Below are 21,628 nucleotides of genomic sequence, written 5' to 3'. Positions count from 1 at the left end.
AAGCATATCGCGTATCGCCTTTCGCGGCGCAGCCACTCTTCGTAAAGGAGAGGGAGCGTGCAATTATGCTTTCTGTTCGTTTTCGGGCTCCTCTCAAGCGTGACCATCAATTTTCAATGCGCAAGCGCTGAACGTACGCGCCACAGAGTTCCGAATGCCGGGATGACTAACTACTTATGGTCGCGAAAACCATTGGTACACCAAACCCTCCGCAAAAAAAGCAGTAACGCGAAACAGAAAAACGAAATGTGTAACAACGCTCGGCAACAATTCCCTCAGGCGTGTTCCGCGTGTCCAGCACTTTGCGAAGCTAATGCCCCGTGAACTTGGCGTCGACGGTGCTTACTGGTTGTAGTTAATCTACGGAGATGATGGAGGCTTCAGGACTCGGTGTTCTGGGGAAATGTCGCTCAATATGCTAACGCAGTAAAACAAAGAACACGTAACTGTGGGCGCCCTCCCCTTTACGCGAAGTCACTGCTTTACGAAAGGCGGCAACAATTTGTTTCGCCCTTCTAAGCGGCTGGGGCAGGCATACACTAGCCGGATGTCGAAGCTGCACCTGGCGCCGGTTCCAATTTACGTTCCCTGTGCGAAACGTAGGAGTGAGGGCACAGAGATGCCTGCGAAGAAAGGACGAGCGGGAGTGCGCCGTTAGGTGGCGCAGAACGCAGTTTTGCCACGCTTTCCCACATCCCGCAATATTGTGATCGCGACAGTACATAACGAAACTATAAAGTGTATAGCAGAGTGAGACGCTGAGCCAGTTCGTGCACATCGCACAAACAGAGCAACCTAAAGTTCAGGATGTTTGTATAAAAAAAAAACGAAGGCCAATAATCAACGCTTATTTCGCACAAGGCATGCTCACACAACATGCACATCTCAAAGTCGGGTATCACTTTGGTGCAGGATTGGAGGCGTCTCTCTGACATCTCTGAGAGGGTGTTTTTTTTTTGTTGGAGAATGTGAGCGGCCAGAAGTGCTCTCGGCACTGTGTCACAGGCCTCGTGCCACGATGTGGATTACCTCCCAGACGTTGCTTTTTCAAGAAAGACTTGCATTAAACCGGCAGGTAGCCAACGCTAGTGCTATAAAGTGAGAACAGAGATTCCCTTTGGGTGATGCTAATGCTAATGCGTCGGCTAATTTGTCCTTTGTAGCCTTTTCCCAGAACGTAGTGACACCACAAACGACCATAAACGACACCGAATGTGCAGGAAAAATCTAACGTGTTTGTTCGCGCACGCTATTTGCGACGGCTCACCTCAGCTAGTACTAGTGCCGAGTATAAAAAATAAACCGGGGATCATAGAATGTGATGCGTCAAACCTGCCTTAGCCGTATTGTTTATAGATTTCGCCTTTGCATTGAGTTCCTCCCCATTTTGTCTTTGAATTCAATTTCGCCGTCGATTTTTCATTCCGCTACTGCGCGCGCTTCTGTAGGTGGACCTTCTGGAGGGTAAAATATGATGGGTGGAGGCCTTCTGAGGGGTACGGCAGTCTAGAAAAATCTCAGGCTAAGGAAAAAAATTAGACTATAGAAGTAATTAAATAAGAGAAAATAGCCGGCATTCGGGTGCAAAACCAGGCTCACTGCTTGTCATGTGGGCACGGAACGCAAGGCTACGAAGGATTTTTTTTTCCTCTATTGCGTCTTGCGGCAAGTAGAGTGGAGTAGCAGGCCACGGCCATGTTACCACCGGCCGAGCTCTCCACCTTTTCCTCTCATTAAAATTCCTTCCTCTCTGTCTCTCTGGCAGAGAAACACGCCAACCATCCCGGTTAGTTTGTTGCCAAAATTTATGGGCTTTCATTTTAATAAGAACACCCCATCAGAACAAAAGCTCAGTACTTTCCGGGAAAATACGAAAGTATGTAAGGAATTTTGCAGTCTATGAATTTTTAAATTGCCGCAGTTGCCGCCGGACAGGATATGAACGTAGCGTATAGTACAAGGTGAAAACAATACTTTCCACAGTATTTTTGAATGTTACACTACACCTATGCAGACGAGTGGTCGTTAACAACTGGCGAGAATTTTTATGAACAGCGTGAAAAAGCATGCATCTTCATCCGAAGATATCTTTTTAAACTTCATTTTTTTTTCACAACGGACATACCCTCGTATAGGCGCTCAATCAACTGGATGCTTCTCAACCCCCGACAAGCTGGACGACAAGCTTGTCGTCCAGCCCGACATGCGGCCGTATACGATATTTGTTCGAAAATACAGCGGATAAAATATGACAGTAGGGGCAGTCTAGGTTCTGAATATAATTAAAAATAATAATGTCCGGCCCGATACAACTGAGACAGCTGTAATAGAAGGCAGCTTTCCGAAAGTATGATAAGCGAACCGTACACTACGGCAGACGACGCATCCGACGATACTACCGGCCGCCGCAGGCTCGCACGAGCTAGACAAGCGTTTGTAAAAAACGGTGCTGGTCTCTATATCATTTAAACCTTCGTAAGACTACCGTCCACTCGGAGAATCTACGGGACCACTTCAGCCTGCCCGCTTTGGCCATGCTGTACTCTAAATTCTTTCGTGCCTTTGAATTTTTAAGAGTAACGTTTCTCCCATCAAGCAATAAATCCCACTTTCTTTGACCTGACATCATGATCTCCGAAGGTTTCTCTTATTTAGAACCCGTCGTTTTGAGTAAAACTGCGTTTTACGCGATTTTTGCGTCCTGAAGAGATGTTTTAGAAATCATCGTAAACCTGATTTCTGCCCTAAAATGTGCCTTCGTGAGTAAATAATTTTCCAGTGCACAGAGCTCGAAACATCGCACGAAATTTGGCGGATATGTTGAGCTTATTCCAGAGGAGTGCTTTCAAACAGCCGGGCATTTGAAACATCACGTAACGGTTCATAGATCGCGTGCAGCTTAGTCAAAGGATAAGCCCAGAAGGGACATTTCAGAAGCGAGAGGCTAACGCTTAGGAATGACCATATGTGGGTTAATGACACCCTAGTCGAAAGCAAGAAGACGAAATCGGCTTCTATAGAGAAATTTCATGCGAAGGAAATATAACTGATGGCTTTTAAGGGAAACAGACTGGATTTCAAGAGAAGGCAAGCCTAGCAGGGGTCAGGAAAAAGGTTAGTGGGCGGATAAGGTTAGGAAGGGTTCGGGGATAAAGTGGCTTCGGCCTGCACAAGACCGAGTTTATTGGAGAGATATGGGACAGGCTTTTGTCCTGCAGTGGGCGTTGTCACGCTAATGATGATGATGAATTTCTAGGAGACCGGCGGGTACAGCCCCCAGTCCAGGGCCCCATAGCGGATGCCGCAGTCTTCGTCCGCTCTACAAGTGTTAGCTCGTCCCCGAGCTCGAAGCCTGACAGGATTGCCTCCAATTGGTGCAGTGGGGTGATAATGCTGCGAACGTTAAGAAAGATTGGCTGGTGTAGGCAGCTTTAGCGTCTGCAGGCGACGCCAGATTGACTGTTCGCTGGTAGCGAGGGATGGATGGGGTGGCTGGTAGATTAGGCGCTCAGCGCGAGAATTTGCGGTGAGATCAGCAAACGAGTGCATACGCTCCTTCGAGAAATCCCCAACGAGGTCTGCCTGTGCCAGGCTTCTAGATCCTCGGGCTATAGAGTCGACGGCCTCGTTGACAGGATTTCCTGAGTGCGCAGGCGCCCAATGAGCTCAGTGCTTTGGTGGAGGTGGAATTGTGCATGTGAAGCAGGCATTGTGCAGGGGGATGGGTTCATTGGCGTTGGCGTTGACAGCGTTGTAGTAAATGTAGAGTTCGTTGATTTTGATGAAAGGTAAGGCGCCAAATGGCTCCCTGGCTCAGCGGACACGTTAATCTCGCTTTCATGCAAGTATAGCATTGGTGTCCACCTACAACAAAACAATTGTTTAGCTTTGGTTCAACTGAGCAGTCGCAATAGCTTCACGTGGCTCCGCCAAGCAAAGCATTAAGTTACGCTATATGGTAATACGTCGAGGCGGCGGCGGCCGCAGCAGCAGCTGCCTCCAATGCCCGGCGTTCCTGCTTAGCTGCATCGTGGAGGCGTCGTTTTGCGAGGCGCTGCTAACATTCTTCTGGCGTTTCAGCTGCCCTCCTCGCTTTGTTCGAATCACGTCTCTTCAGCACACTGTCTTGCCTGATCGCTGTGTCTTCCGAATCATCAGGAGCAGCCAGTCTCCTGCGGTACGTCGTGCAGCGGGTCCCATCTTTCTCATCTTCCGGCTCTATCACGTAGCTCTGGGCGTGGCGCTGTTGTTGTTCCGACTGTAGGAAACATGAAAGGAAAAATGTACGGGCCTGCCCACTGGCTCCGGCTGAGCCATACTCGCTGCCGTGTGCAGACAGAAGAGAATCGAAAGATGAGGAAAGATAGAAAGAAGAGGCGCTTGTCGCAACCACCGCGTCCGCCGAAGCGACGACGCCTGCTGTAACAGATACCCCAAGCTCGAACACCCCCCCCCCAATCATCATCAACACCCTAGCTACGCGTGTTGGCTATGTCCACTGCACAGCAAAAACCTCTGCCATTACTTAACATGTATTACCATCCTGTGCCAAGTTCGGCTATTTTGTCCCCATAAACTTCCTGATCTCATCATCCCACCTTGATTCCTGCCGCCCCCTGCCATGCTTGCCTTCTCTTGGAATCCAGTCTGTTACCCGTAAAGGCCATCGGCTATCCTCCCTTCGCATCACATAGACTGCCCACGTCCAATTCTTCTTCGTGATGTGGACTAGGATATCATTAACACGCATGTGTTCCCTGACCCATTTTGTCTCCCTTCGTGTTTCATACGGTTACACCCGTCATTTTCACCAATCACCCACACCATCCAGACTCTCAAAACCACCGCAAACAAGATCAACCGCATTACCAAGCATCGCCAAGGAATGCAAGAAGAAGACACACTGCCTGGTGCAAGCCCTGGTACTTAGCCGAATCACATACGGACTACCCTTTCACACGCTAACAAAGGGAGAGCGACAGGAGCAGCAAGTATAGACACCATAATTTGGGGGGTATACAAGACGGCCCTTAACTTCCTAAAAACACCTCCATGGAGCGTCTGACCGCCCTAGGAATCTTCAATACCTTTACCGAAATAACAGAAGCCATCCGTGCATCTCAAACACTAAGACTGCGGACCTCCCAAACTGGGCGAGCTATCCTATACCGATTAGGGATAGTTGCGGACATCCGCGCACTGGATGCTCAATCCTCTCTATAAAAACAAAAAGTAAACACATGGGCGTAACCGCGATACTGAAACATATGCTTAAAGACGTTCCCACAGGCAGACGACGAGCGCGAGTATTCTACCCACGCCGACGCCTAGCTAATTCCCCGAACGTGGTTTATGTTGACGCCGCAGCATACCCGGACCATGACAAGTACGCAGTGGAGGCAGTGGACCACCGCTTCTCTCCTCTGTTCACTGCTTCTGTAAGAGCCGAACCGCTAGCAGCCGCGGAGACCATCGGTGTGGCCATTGCAATTAGGCATTACGAGCCCCAAGGCCAAAGCTCCCATGTGATAACAGACACAAAACACGCGTGTCGAAACTTCCTGAGCGGCCGAGTTCCCAAGCATGTCAGCCGGCCCATGGGCGCTAAACCACTCACTAAGCACCACCAAATCACCTGGATCCGAGGCCACGAAGGACTGGAGGGAAACGAGAGGGCACACACTCTAGCTCGAGGCATCAATAGAGAGTTTTAGTATAGCGTTAGCGTGATAGCGGACCTAAGGGAAATTACGTTAGCGTGCCGCAAGCAACTTATCCCCACAGAGAGTTTTAGTATAGCGTTTTGAAAACGTTAAACGCCATCTGCTTGACGTGCATGTGAACGGTCCTTCTAAAATGGTCGACACTGCCGCTAACTTGCCAAAGTATAATATTTTCGAGTTTTTTAAACGAATTATTAGTGCAGCGTTTATTTTCGTCTGCGAAATGACCCAGAAATTGAAATAAAATGAAATAAAAACGTAACACAGTGGCGCCATCGAGTAAAGGCATTGTTAACTACAAGCCGTTGGAGCAAGACTATTTGCCATCACATGACGTCTAATGTTGAAAAAACGTTTGTAAATTGAATATAACCTCTCTTTACATAATTTAAGTCCATAAAAACCGCGAAAAACCTCCAAATCTATTTTTGTCTAGTTCCAGACGTGTTTGCTATGTTTCTGCTGCGTTTCGGGCCGTTGCAGACGGTAGCAGTGCAGCTGGAGGTTCCATTAGGCTTGCGCGCTCCAGAATCAAGAGCGTATCTCAAAAACTGGGCTGAATTGCAGTTTAAACTTTATCGTAGAAGCAAGGTAAGTCATAGCGAAAAGCAATAACACCAGTAGTTGCCGCTAAACACGCCGACCGGAATCGCAAGAGCTGCTGAATCGGCTGAAGCGGGCGGCTTTCGCTTGAAAGGACGCCGCCATGTTTTCACGTCAAGGGCGCAAAATCCGCAACTGCCGTAATGCTAACTTCTGAAAATTGCGTTCGTACGCTACCGCTATTTCCCCGTTAGCGTTCTGCGCATGCGCACTCGGGGCCCGCTATTCCTCTATGCACTCAATTACGCAAAGCCCGCAACACTAAAACTCTCTAATAACTGAGCGGGGCCACAAACCGTACACGTCAGGACAAACCACAAGGACACCAAGTCTCTACACATATCTCTGTCGGGCGGTCCCATCAGAGAAGTGGCAGAGCTCCAAATCCTGGGTCTGTTCATCAATAACAAACTTAGGCCGGACTCTACTATAGCGAAACTCAAGAGCATAGGTGAACAGGTAGGGTGCATGATCCACCGTGTTTCCAACAAGCGGGGTGGTCTGCGGGGCAGGGACGCGCTACGGCTCGCCCATGCCATCGTGACCAGCCGGATACTCTACGCCGTGCCGTACCTACGCACCACCAAACAACAAGACGAGCACATTGACGCCATCATCAGGAAGGCAACAAAGCGAGCACTGGACCTCCCGGTGGCAACCGCCAACGCCGAACTGAAGGCGTTGGGAGTGGTAAACTCCTATCAGGAGTTGCGGGAGGCCCACCTCGTGAACCAATATACGCGGCTATCGCAGACGGTTCCTGGGCGCCGCCTGCTAAACCGCTTACACATCCAACACACATGCATACCGGAGGGGACGGAGAATATCCCGGTGCTGTGGCGCCACATGCTCTGGGTCGCTCCGCGCCCGCGTAACATGGACATAGCTTCACATGAAGGCAGACGACAAGCGCTGGTTCGCACGCTTGAGAGGCAATATGCATATGAAGAGGGCGTATACTACGTGGACATCACAGGGTCGTCGCCCACGGGATTCTTCACGGCTGCCGTAGTCCACCGGGGAATGAATGTCGATGGGCCATCTTTACGGGCCCGAAATTCAACACGAGCGGAGGAAGCCGCAATAGCTCTCGCTGCCACCGATCCAAAATCGAGAACGGTTATCACAGACTCTCGCCGGGCCTGTGAACATTATCTCGCAGGGGAAATATCACCTCTTGCCTCCCAAATTCTAAGACGCGCTCCCGCCGATCCAAGTCGCACAAAAGTGATCTGGGCTCCTGGCCACCAGGGTCTACGAGGCAATGAGGCCGCTGATGCGGCCGCCCGAGCGCTCACATACCGGGCTACTCATCCTAGCTCTCCAGGCTCATAAGTTCATAAACCACTTCTGCGGTTCCACGCAATCCTAATTCATTATTGCGACAGCCACCGTCTCTAACCGGCACCTGCCAAGGGGCTGAGTAAGGCGGAGGAGCGAACTCTGCGGCGCCTGCAGACAGGAACTCTTCTCTGTCCTGCCACAGCAAAACACTTCGATCCGATGGGCGCTGCCCGCACTGTGGAGAGATCTGCGATATCTTTCACATGGTGTGGGCATGTACTCAGAATCCGCACCTTCTCCCTTCCCCCACCCCCACCCGAGAGGGATGGGAGACTGCCCTCCTCAACTGCTCCTCACTGGAGTCCCAAAGGGCTCTTGTAAAGCGGGCGCGAGACGGGGCCTCGTCGTGCGGTGTCCCGGACTAAGGATACCGACCATGCAGCAGGGTTTTTTGACCCTCAAACTCTCTTTGATTATTAGTTTTTCACCGCCACCAGCACCCGATTTTGCCCCTCTACTTTCCAGGCATACCGAACGCCTTGAGTTTCTGCGTCTTAAAAGGAGACACTTCTCCCACCTCATAGGAAATTAGACACCCCAGATGCCGTCCCTTGGCGGCAGATACAGACAAACACTTTTCCAAACCTACATAGACTACATCTCATACACCCAACGTTATACTCCGACACCTGTCCCAGGTACCAGGTCCGCCCTACACTCTTCCACACTTCTTGGGGATGTGGGGCCAAACCAAACAATATACAGACGGAAAACAGATCTTTTGAGCAGTGGGAGGCACTGCTGACCAGCGATAACCTGGAGGACCAACGGGCCCCCATACAACAGGTCCGCAGGAATGTCAAGCCAGTCGAGCCCCGGAATGAGGACCCCACCCATAAGCTCGCACAACTTCCCTTCACTTTAATAAACTTCCCTTCCTCCTCTTTATTTCATTCCATAGCTTGCTACGTTTTTCTCGATTTAAGTTTAATCATTTTTGTTAGCCTCCATGTTTATGGCCCTTAGTGTGGTACCATAAAAAAAGTTACTGAGGATAGGAAATGACGCAGTAGGTGTCACATATCTGAGTGGACACCTGAACTGCGCAATGTGGAAAGCTAGGAATGTGGGAGTGAAAGACGAAAGAGAGAAAGAGGTGCCGTGGTGGAGGTGTCCGGTTTAATTTGGCCACCTGGACATCTTTAACGTGCACTGATATCGCGCAGCACACGGGCGCTGTTGGCGTACCGCCTCCACCGAAACGCGGCCGGGGCGATCGGGTTCGAACCCGGGTAGTACGGCTCGGTAGACGAGCCACAGCGGCGGCTAATCTTATCGACCAATTTATAATATCTCAGCTCTCGCCAGAAATTGACTGCAACGCGTACATCGAGTTTATAGTAGAGGGAGACCCCCCAGAGACTTTACTTGTTCATGGTCCTGAACATTCCAAACGACTAGCGCTTCAAGCCACGACGCGGAACGCTCAAAGGCTCACTGCAATTTCAAGCAAAAGGAATCTTTTTTCGCAACTTACTCTCATCAGGAAGATTATATGAAAGATACCTGCACCTCACGTCGGGCGTACGACAAGTTAATGTTTATATATTATCTGCATTAGTAAAAAAACTGGACGAATATTGCAAGAATAACGAGCAGATTTTGATGGCCACCTCTTTTTTTGTTTTTGAAGAAAGCAAATGACGCAGTAACTGTCTCACATATCTCGGTGGACACCCGAACCAAGCCGTAAAGGAAGGGAAAAAGGAGGGAGTGAAGAATAAAGGAAGAAAGAGGTGCCGTAGTGGAGGTCTCCGGATTTATTTCGACGTCCTGGTTGCGGTGGTGAAAACTTTAGGAAGGGGCAGGAATGCTTGGATCAGCCCGTAAGTGATCTTTAAATGCACTGACATCTCACAGCACACGGGCATCTTATGCGTTCCGCCTCCGTCGAAACGCGGCCGCCGCGATCGGATTCGAACCCAGGTACTACGACTCAGTAGACGGGCACCTTCACCACTGAGCCACCTTGACGGGTATGGCCACCTCGTGAAATTGATTCTGGGAAATTACTGACGCAGTAATTGCGTATCTTCTTGGTCAACACTTCAGCCGCGCCATGAAGGACAGGAAGAAAGTGGGAGAGAAAGATAAAGAGAAACGGTTCCATAGTGAAGGGCTCAAGAATTGTATCGACCAACTGGGGATATTTAACGTGCATTGACATCGCACACCACACGGGGGCCTTTTGCGGTTCGCCTCCATCGAAGCAGGCCCGCTGCGGTCGCGTTCGAACTCGAGTACTCCTGCTCAGTAGCCGAGCGCCCTAACCACAGAGCCATCATGACAGGTAACCTAGAAAGACGCCCCTGTGCTCCACGATATGAGTGCACGTTGAAGCGCCCAACATGGAGGAGGCAGCGATCACATTAGCCGCAACCCACAGCGAATCGATATGCATCGTTACCGACTCCGAAAGCGGCTCTCAAACATGACAGGCAAGCTACCTTCTCTTGCTTACGAATTCTTAACCCAAGCTACGCACCAGGCCTCACACCACAAAGAACTCACGGGTATCTGATCATCAAAGGGTAAAGGGAAATGAGAGTATTCGCGTCGCAGCCCGAGCACTAATCTCCCGGAACAGCTCATCATTCCCCCCACATAACCACCCCTCACACATATCGTGAGATGCTCCAACACATTCGTTTGGCTAGTTCAAACGTTCCTGTGACCCCTAAATGGATAGATGAATCTGAGGAGTGCCAGCTCAAGAGCTTACTGTAGCAACGGAGTGATCCGTTCGGGGTTTTAATCACTCGCCACCACACACATTCTTTTCCTACAACACAACAACCACCATTTATTTACATGGATGAGAAAAGGCGGCACACTCCATCATCGACCACGGCAAGTGCAAACCACAGCACACACTCCTACCACACACTGACTGACCCACACTGACCGCCTGACAACTCCATCTCCCGTCCCCACCGCGAACGTCCCGACTCCTTTCCCAGAAAGAGCATATAATCCCTCCGAGGTCGTCGTGCGGGGAGGTTCGGCGCGTTCGGCGCCCACAGGTCTCAAGGTAAGGGGGTAATTCCCTGTGCGGCTAGTACCACCGTCCGTTCTAACACTCCCCCCCAGAATGCGTGGAGCGCATTCTTTAATTCTGTCAACTGCCGCCAAAACGAACGAAGCATCTCAGGGGTCGAAGCGGGTGCTCCCCATCCGCCGTCGGCAGAGTCGTTACCCCTCTCCCAAGGAGAAAGCTTGATGGGGCTAGGGGGTCGCCCTTTCGACCTCGTTGTACACATAAGTCAATGGCCGAGAATTTACAACGGCTTCAACTTCGCAAAGGATGGTGGCTAAGTTTTCAGCTTCTAGGCATTTCTTTCCGATCACTTTTCTTAATGCCATCTTCACTGAACACGCCATCCTTTCATAGAAACAACCCCACCGTGGCACCCGGTCAACAATAAAGCGCCCCTCAACTTCTGCACATGCAAAATGGTCCACGACATCTGGGTGGAGCAGCGTATTCCACAGTTCGGTCAGTTCGTTTGCTGCTCGCTTGAAGGTGTGCGCGTTTGGTAACGGTCCCGTCGGAGCACTTTGCGGTGGAGAACTGAACCGTTGACAAGTGACACAAGCACGCACCACCATTTTCACGAAATCTCTGCCGAGGGGGACCCAACACCTCTCGTGCAGTTGCACGAGTGTGTCCCTTGCTCCGGCGTGCAGCATTTTTCGGTGTGCGTCGATTGACAGGAGAGAGGAATGCCGATCGTCTTTCTGCAGGACGATGGGGCTCTTTCCGTAGGTTATCTAACCTTCGTCCTACTTCGTTCTCGCTTGGGTTTTCTGCCGGTGTGTCGTTTTCCTCTAATGTGGCTCGCAGAACGATCGCCTGGGCGCTACTCAGTACTGGGGAAGACGAACTGCTCTTTCCGTGCACCGTCCATCCGAACATCGTCTCCAACGCGGTCAGGCTGCCTTTTAGACGACGAATTTGGCCTGTCACCGCTTCCCAGTAACAGGTCCGATCCGATCAGAATATCAATTGAGTGGTGTTCTAGCTCCTTCAGGTCATCGCCTAAACGGCAGCCAAGGTTGTGCAACTCTTCCAGGATACCTTCGTCTGGGCTAGGGAGATCCTGTTCACAGATGGTCGGTGTTTCGAGAGCGTCGATCTCGTACCTTCTGTTATTTTGCCGGCTTCGTAAAGCCAGCTGAACCCTTCGAAAGGTACGTTCTTGTTTATCGCCTCCAAACACGCCGACTGTTAGGATTTCGGTGCCGAGCAGCTTGCAGTGGAGCTCCTTTGATAGTTGTTCGGTAATAAAGGAGCGCTGGCTACCAGTGTCCAACATAATTCTGGCCAGTTTTCTCTTCTTCTGACTATCGGCCCATGCTGTCAAAGTTTGGAGCAGAACTGCCGGTGTCGCGCCACACTGAGTTGCCTGCAAGCTGACTGGAGTAGCGCTTTCGTTTATGCCCTGCTGACTCTCATGTGGTAGAGCGTCTCGCCGGTTGGGAATGAAGCTCGGGTCACACATCGTTGAGGCATGCCTGCCGCGACACTTGCTGCAAGATATCATGCTCTTGCACATCCTTGCCATATATTTTGGCCTCGTACATCGGAAACATCGGCCGTGCTCGCGTAGCATGCGCTTCTTCTCCGGCAGCTCCTTTGCGGTGGTGCAGTTCTTCGTTGCATGCTGTTCTGACTTGCACAGGAAGCATTCCATGTCCTTCATTTTGCCATGCATGGCTTCCGCCGACGAGTGTCGAGGCTTGGCAGGATACGCTGCACTTTTCACCAGTATATGCGCCTGATCACGGGACAAGGACTTACCAACTGCGTCGTTGGCTTGCCTGCCCGCCCTTTCTCGGCACTCAACTTCGATCCGAACAAATTCCATAAGTGAGCACAGCTCTTTCTTATGCACTGATTCTGTTCTTGTGTCGGAGCTAGTGTCGGTGGTTGAGGCGTTGCCGTTGTTGGAGCCCTCTGCATCCTTCGAGGCCACCATCCTGTTGTACAGCAGGCTCAGGTCGGTCGGAAGCATCCGGAGCACAAGAGGGTAGAGCATTGCGCAGTACGATTCTTCGCCCACACCCAACGCCGTAAGGCCTCGCATGTGAGCCTGAAGGCTGTCATACCAGCGCCGCAGAGTGTGGGCATTGCCTGTCGATGACACCTGTGCGGCAGCCATGAGGCCCTCCATCTTGTCCTCAATGAGGATGGCTTGATTCGCGAATCGCTGCTTTAGGATGTCAATGGCGTGGTTGTAGCACTCCGCCGTCAGTTGCAACCCCTCGATGGCAGATGCTCCGTCTCCTGTCAGTGCAGATCGCAAATACTGAAATTTCTCTGCTGGTGATAGGTCCGAATTCTTGTGGATCGATGTTTCAAATAGCTCCCAAAATGGCTGCCAATTCCTTCTTTCGCCGTTAAATTTAAGGAGTTCCAATTTGGGAAGTCTTGTCTTGGCAGTCGTTCCTGTCGTGGTGCTTCGATCTTCGTTCGAGTTAGTGCTTCCCACGTTCGTTCCTTCTGCAGTGCGTTTCGCTGCAGACTTCAGCTTGGTTAGGGAAGTCACAATCTTGTCGCCGTATTCGATGACGGTTGGAAACTCTGCGTCGGCTTCCTGTTCGCTGATCAAAGGCTCGATCGCGGCATCTACATCGTTCAGTTGACGTTGAGTCAATTGCAGACGCTCGATAATTACATCCAGATCCTCGCCGTTCGGTGCGGTAGACTTCAGCAATGCTTCTGCCTCACCAACCAGACGCGTTGCTCGAGTTCGCAGGGCCTTCCTCTTTCTCTTCGAGATCTCCATGTCTGTCGAGGAGTCGATCTTGGTGGTCCGTTGATGTTGCAGAATCGTTCTCCCGGGTTTCGGCACCAGAAAATTAGTGTAGCAGCGGAGTGATCCGTTCGGCGTTTTAATCACTCGCCACCACACACATTCTTTTCCTACAACACAACAGCCACCATTTATTTACATGGATGAGAAAAGGCGGCACACTCCATCATCGACCACGGCAAGTCCACATCACAGCACACACTCCTACCTCACACTGACTGACCCACACTGACCGCCTGACAACTCCATCTCCCGTCCCCACCGCGATCGTCCCGACCCCTTTCCCAGAAGGGGCATATAATCCCTCCGAGGTCGTCGTGCGGGGAGGTTCGGCGCATTCGGCACCCACTGGTCTCAAGGTAAGGGGGTAATGCCCTGTGCGACTAGCACCACCGTCCGTTCTAACACTTACAAACCCTGTCCTACAACAGCCCAACTAGACTTCGCGCTATTGTATCCGAATATTTCTCAGCTCAATGCAAGTTTTGCGGTCAAACACCGACCTTTATCGCATGGTGTCAGCCTGCCAAGACAATTAAGCCATGCCCACTACAGCGATGCCAATGTTGCCGGATTTGAAGGCTGCCATGTATAGCTCTGACCTCGCGGCACAACGGCCGTTGGTTCAGAGAGCTCCGGCAGAGACTTCAGCCAACGGAGTCCCAGTCTGAGGGCACGAGCAACCCCTCCCGCTGCATCTCTAGCCCGTTTTCTGTGAAGAATCGTTTTCTGCTACCACAACTACAATGTGGTCAAAATTAATCCTGAGGCCGCCATTATGGTGGGTCTTTCTCTCTCCGTTTTTTTTCACCCTCTTTTTCATCCATACCTCAAGGGCATGGTTCAGGCGGCCATCTAGCTTGAGACACATACTGCTTCTTTCATTTCCAAATAACCAATTATTTTGTACATAGAGTGGGCACTGGCTCAGGCCGGGAGCATGGCAAGCCGACTATTCAGGCAAAATGCACGGCAATGTTATATTCCTTTCGTGCGTGTCAAAAGCCCACGTCGAAGACTACTATGAAAAATGCGGCTTTACCTGGGTCGTCTAGGAAGCGAATATGAAGAGTATTGCATGGGCCGGCCGGATTTACCGTGTGTCCTCTATTTGCAATTCATACAACAGCAGCCAGAGTGCGGCATGATGCAATTCGTCGACCGCTTGCGACCTCCGCCAAACTTGTAGGACACGTATCCGTCCTAGTACTTATAAGACCTCACTACATGTTTTAAACTGCCCCGTCTGCAGGCTGTGGAACAGGAAACGGGTAAGTAGAATGGCCGGCTTTAGGTCATTGCAAAGGATGCTATACCAAGTATCCTTAAAGTGACTCTAAGCCGTCATTGTACTTTCCGTCTTTTAAACCTCAGCCATTTGTGGTTGTTTATCCACTGTTTTCCCAATAAGAGCCGCCTTAATAGCATCGCAGTATTAAGAACCACCATTTCTTTCGCTAATAAAGAACCTCAATTGATGGTGCACGCACTTTCGCCGTCTGCTGGTATCACTTTCGTGCCGTAGTTTCCCCCTAGCAAGTTACAACGGATCGTACTTTGTTCCAAACCAATTGCAGCGCATTATATCTTATTTACGCTACAATGTTGATATAAATGCCAAAGAAATCTCAGCTGCGCTGATCACGTCACGAACATCGAGGAGTGCCAGAAAAGTGTCAGTTTTGTATTCTTCTGGAAGCGAGAAAGAACGAACATGAACTTGAGTGCTGGTTTCTCCTTTCTCGCTTTTCTCTTCGGAAGAGCGGCACATTTCCCACCATGCAGCTTCAAGGCTGACTGCTCCCCGGGGCTAAACCTTAAATATGTTTTGCTACTTCACCCGAACAGCCAGAAACCTCTATGGCAATAAAAATGAGTACTGTGTGAGAACTTTCAGGCACATCGGTCCGTTCTTGATGCGGACCTCAAAATATGAGGACGCGTAATATGAGGTACATCTTTTCTGACACCTCTGGACCTGAATTGGTAAACTTATCGGTGCATTAAGCCTAGCACGACCGCAAGAGGTTAGCCTGGTCTGTTTAACTGGAAATATCTGGCATGTCATTTGTCATTTTTTTTACACATTGCTCGCCACCTTGTCTTCTTAACTCGCAATAGTAAATGAATCTGATTTTAAACTAGGTACTTTGCGAACTGTTTCTTGCGCAGTGTGTGCAAAGTGGAATGCGCATGCTTTCATAGCAGCAACAGTATGTGACGCAGTCACAAGACGTTTTTGTTAATGGTAGTTGCGGCCATTCATGAGGACACATTTTTGGTCATAACGAACTTTTCTAGACTTACTTTGCTGACGTTCAATGATAAAAAATGGGCCACTCTGATAATCTGGATAAAAAGTAAGACAATTGAATTTGTTGGAAGCGAATGTCTTGCACTGCGCCGTGCAAATGTTGGGGCTTGCATACATGGAACGGCACACCTGTGACCAAAGTAGTGAGCAAGCCAAGCGCATATCAAAAATGACGTCCTTTCTATAGAGCGTTTCACATTTGACTCTCTGGGAGCATATATACTCATATTTCCACGGCGCTCTGCCAGCAGCATTCTCATTGGCAGATTTTATACAGACATCTACTACGCATGCGCGGCGCAGTACATCACGCACGAGAGCTCAATCAAGCTTTAAGCATAAAAGCGTCTATAACTCCGGATATGTCCTTCATTTTTTGATACTGTTTTTTTACATTGTCATGTTTCTTAAGGCCTGTATTCCATTCAGTAAAGGATAATTGCCTCACTGAACTTTATTCCCCCATCGCTGGGTGAAAAAACCGGTAATGGCGCAAGAAACGGGCACACAGAAGGCACACAAAAGACAGGACTGACGCCAACTTGCAACTGGGGTTCATTGCACCAAGCCTGCCTTTTGTACCACAACCAAGCCGTATTAACAAATGCATTAATGTTGTACATATCAAACAGCAATTCATCCGAACACTGGTAACTAAGTATCGCTGAGCACTACAGAATCTTAATACCAGTTTTTTCATTCAACATGAACCAACTCGCCCAAACCAGAGTTTTACTTGACTATCGCTGCAGTCGCGAACCTGGCAGATGTAACCACCGGGCTCTTGTGCACATAATGACAGCCGTTCATGTTAAAATTTCTGCAGGCAATTTCTCCGGGAACTTTGCAGTTGAATACAACCTTCCAGGTTTAAATCTGCGTACATGGTTTACAACTTGGGTCGTCAATAATATAAACTTGCTATTGTAAACAACATATTCAGCAATGTGTTGCGATCTTAGTGTATATTTGTTTGGTTGTTCACGCAGTACGTCCGGATGCGCTACAACACAGCTATCTCCGTCCCAACCGCTATCAGTTATATTCTGTTGTCGGTGAGTGCGCAAGAATTTTTAAGCATGCGGCAAGGACACCAGTTCCTTTCCAATTTGTGTCCATGCTTTGCAAAGGATGAAAAAAAAATTTCTTCGTTTCTCAGCAAATGGTGGGAGCAATAGCCATTTACGCATCATCGGTGGCTGTGTCCACGGGTAAGCTGGCGTTACTTTTATTTGTTCGGTATTTGTCATTGTTCGTCAAAAGGAGTGAAAAGCGCTAACAGACAGAACGGAAGAGAACACAAACACATGCGCTGACTAGCTACACTTGTGCCACAGGGATTGCAGCGATATAGAGGAAACATGACAAGCAAAACACAAAGGGTCAAACACATCGGGGAAAGTCTGCAATCAGGTACTATCAGTGTTGTCATTGGCTTAGATAGGCAAGTTGCTGTAGAATCAATGCCGTCGTCGGCTGGCTGACACACTTGTTACTGTAGTTATGTTGAATGCTTCGCAGATAAGCCGTGACGCCTGATCTTTATGTTTTGCGAGGATAATGGTCTTGATAATGAATGCTTCACAGTCTTTGCAGTCCGCACCATGTATGATCATGTTATTTTTACCCGACTGATTTTTTTATATCTTTCGCATGCTCGCGTAGACACATATCGATACAACGGCCTGTGTCACCGATATAGAATCGGTCACACGACAAGGGCATCTGATATATTACACCACAGGAACAACTGACAAACTTCTACCAGTGTATTTTTTCGCAAGCTTTGTTCCTTTTTTTTATTTACTGGCTTGCACATCCCTCCCAGTTTCTTCCTGGCGTAGAAAAGCAGTTTTGCGTCAGATTTTCTTACAGTGTGTGCGCCAACGCTGATAAGTCAGCAAGAAAAAAACATCGCATGTATTACACATGTACACAAAGTGTCGCACAATCTGATGAAGATCGGGAGCAAAGCTGGCGTAAAACTGCTTTTCTCCGCCAGGAACAAGCTGGGAAGGATGGTCAAGCGAGCAGAGACAAGTTGTCCACATTCCTGTAAGTGGTGGTCTAACAGTTCTTTTCTCGAAAACGTCCGAAGAAGTAGCGACATTTATCTACACCACTGCCTGGTCCTTCATTTCTCATCCTTACAACAAAGACTAGGCCGTGAGGCTGCCTGAATTGCTCTATTCTAGCGGATGACAGCCGTCACTGATGTTGGCGCATGCCTGTTCTAGCGATTTAGGCCAGCGCTTTTATTTCGTCGTTTATTTCTAATAACGTTGGCCGGTAAAGGCTCTTCCAGGATGTACGTCGGACAACATTAATCGAATTTGTCACAACAAGAAGCCAAGGCTTTAAGAAAAAGAGAAAAAAAAAACGACAAACGTGTACAATGTTACGACGTATACAAATGCATTTTTCGGTTTTACGGCCAAACCAACTTATACTATGCAGGACGGGGGACTCCGGATTATTCGACCACCTGGGGTTCTTTAATGGGCGCTGACATCGCAGAGTACAGGGGCCCCTAGCATTTCGCCTCCATCGAAATTCGGCCGGCGCGACCGGGGTCGAACCCATGTCTTTCAGGTCAACCGCCGAGGACCATAACCCCTCACAGAATGCAGTTTAAAGATTCTCGTTAATGTTGTCCTGAAACATTGACACCCTGTCTAATTCCGCCACAGCAGCTGGTAAGGAATTTCATTAGGGCTTAGCTGTAGGTAAAAAAAAATGAGTGGGCGCGTGTGGTATGGTCCAAATGTAGAGCTTGGTAATTATAATCATGCCTTCTTCGTAAATGCATTGATACTCGTAAAGAGCAGTAATTTGTTGAGTGAATAATAATAAAGCCCCTGGATAATGAAGAAAGAAGTTTAAGCATATCTGAGTTAAGGCCACCTACTGAAGAAGTTACCTGCTGTCCATATGTATCAGCAGCGCGAACACAACACAGGAAGTGTTCGCGCTGATCTGTTCGCCCTGCTCATACATATGGATCGCAACCAACTAGCCCGGCAGATGGTGTTACCTGCTGTGAATTGAGTATTTCTGCGCCTGAATTCTTGAGGGCAAAATTTGACAAGATCAGTGTCGCTGCTCTGCGTTGTACTGTCTCTAGTCTGAATTAGCCCGATTGAGAAGGGTGATTAGTTTCATCATCATCAACCTGACTACGCCCATGCAGGGCAAAAGCCTCTTCCATGTCTCTTCAATTAATCCTGTCTTTTGCCAGTAGCTGCCGCCCTATCCACGTTCTTGATCTAATCCGCCTAACTCCCCCCCCCCCCTTGCTACGCTTTCATTCTCTTGGAATCTACTCCGTTACCCTTGAGGACCAGCGGTTATCTTGCCTTCGCATTGCATGCCCTGCCGAAGCCCATTTCTCCCTCTTGATTTCTACTAGGAAGAAATGGGCTTGGGCAGGGCATGCAATGTGAAGGCATTGATTTAGAGGCTGTATTTTCAGTGGAACGTTGTCCCGGGCTGTTGTTTTGTTTATGTGAAATAAGCACTACGGCTCTTTTTTGGAATTCATTGGGAAACTGCTTCATGAGTAGTGCACTCTAACTGGCTCAGATAAGCACATGGAAACGCCGTACACATCGAAATGCACGAAACCTGGTTCGTTACACAGCACAAATGCCATACACACAACTCCTCTTCCTGGACAGCGTTGTCCAACTATGCAAATGTTTCCCATCTGCCGACTCAACGCATATCGCTAAAATGAAGGCTCCAAGCCCTCGAAGGATGAAGTGACAACCCTGAGTACAAAATGCAAATCAATCTATTTCTGCCCTGCCAAGCGTCATGCCTCGCTCCACTTTTTTTTTTCTCCGTTTCATCAGGGAATACGCGGCTTCGATTAATTAGGCCTGAAACGTCTCCTCCACTCCCGCCTCCCTCCACCGTTAAAAAAAAATGCCCATACACTGGCAGCACGCTTCGTGATAGAGTGGTCTGTTTCAAACGCCCTAAGTGCGACTCATATTGAGGAGTCGTTACACTGTGTACACGTTCACCTATATATGAAAACACGGGGAAGACAGCGTTCTTTATAAACAGTCACCCATCATTTCGAACAGAGCTGCCATTCTATAATGTTCCAGGGAATGATGCAACATTCAGTCATTTGAATTGCTTGATAGAAAAAAAAAACTAATAAGAGAGAAGCTTGAACCAGCTGGAGTGGCTTTTTGTTTTACGCAATACGGTGTTGCGTACATAGAGTACAATGATCTGGACGATAGATGAAGAATTAAACGAATACTCTCTTCAGTATTGTGGCCGATGCGACATGGGTATTTTTAATTTTATTATTTCATTGTACTTCAAGGGCACGGTTCTCCAGTATTCGTCCACATGCACCGCTATGTCACCCAACACTACGGAACTGTGCTCCTGAAAAAAAGTTGTACCCGCCACGGTGGCTCAGTGGTTAAGGCGCTCGTCTAAGGAGCCGGAATACCCGGGTTGGAACCCGACCGCATTGGCCACGTTTCGATGGAAGAGAAAGGCAAAAGGTGCACGTGTCCTATGCGATGTCAGTGCGCGTTAAAGATCCCCAGGTGGTCGAAATTATTCCGGAGACCTCCACTGTGGCACCTCTGTCTCTCTTTCATCTTTCCCTCCCTCTTTTACCCTTCTCTTACGATGTGGTTCGGTTGGATGGATGGAGGGAGAAAACTTTTTTGTTGATAAATTTAAAGTTTTCTTGACCCTTACGGGTCACTGGGCGCCGTGGTCGATCCTTGGTCCAGGATGCCGCACTTGACTGCTGCCATCGTGGCTCGGCGTACGAGAAATCGTTGCCCTTCCTCGTCCTGACTGGCCAGCAAGTGCTCCCACTGCGTCGGGTAGTCTATTCTATGTGGTTTGGTCGCCCACCAAGATAACGTAATTTCCTTTCCTAAAAACGAAAAACTAAAAAAAACTTGTGAATTAAATGAAGAAATTTACTGCCAGGGGCTGCTCCAGTTTTGTATTCACGCGGTCAGCGCGCGCGCGAACAAGTGTAGCCCATACAATTATAGGCGTGAAGCGAACCCGGGGAGACGTCAAAATGACATGTGGTGCTGTTTACGAACAGCTCCTTTTAAGTAAACTGCATAAAACAGAAAAACAATGAGGGATAGCCGGCCGCCCCAAACCCCAGCGTTGAATTTTTTGGGAAGAAGTAAATATGAAAACTTGGTTTTCCATGCAAATGAGCAAATGGGCCTTCTAACGAAAAACAGAAAGCAAGCGGCATCTGTTCGAGGTCTTCTTGTTTTACCGTTCTAGTCTTCAACGTTTCGGCGATCTGGTGCTCCGTCGTCATTGGGTTAACAGCAACAGCATACACAGCCATGGTGAGTACGAGAAGAATAAACAGGGAAAGAATTGTGCATCGGTGCTGATTACGTCGTCGGGGACTTATCTGGCGTGCCAAGCCTTCCACAGGTGAAAAAATGAATAGCGTTAAAGAGCCACCTTCTTTTAGCGTCCAGCAGGGATACAAATATTTTTTGGTTATTTCATGCTTTTGACTATATTTCATGTCAATTTATGCAGTATACGCACGACTGCCATATCAGCGACGGTGGGATTTTTCACCCTACTTTTTCATAGCGTACTTAACGCATTATTTTTTATTTGCATTATTCCTATCGCTAAGAACCAAAGAAAGAACAAAAGAAGAAGAAAAAAGCAGAATGGGCGAGAAGAGAAACACAAGTTAACGGCATCCTAGCCGAACTCAAGAGAAACAAATTGGCATGGGCAGGGCACGTAATGTGAACGCGAGATAAGTGATGCTCGTTAAGGGCGACGGGCTGGTTTCT

Source organism: Amblyomma mixtum, chromosome 7 (genome assembly GCF_055824585.1).
Source record: "Amblyomma mixtum isolate Tamu chromosome 7, ASM5582458v1, whole genome shotgun sequence".
Classification (NCBI taxonomy): Eukaryota; Metazoa; Arthropoda; class Arachnida; order Ixodida; family Ixodidae; genus Amblyomma; species Amblyomma mixtum.
This window is presented reverse-complemented; position numbering follows the sequence as displayed.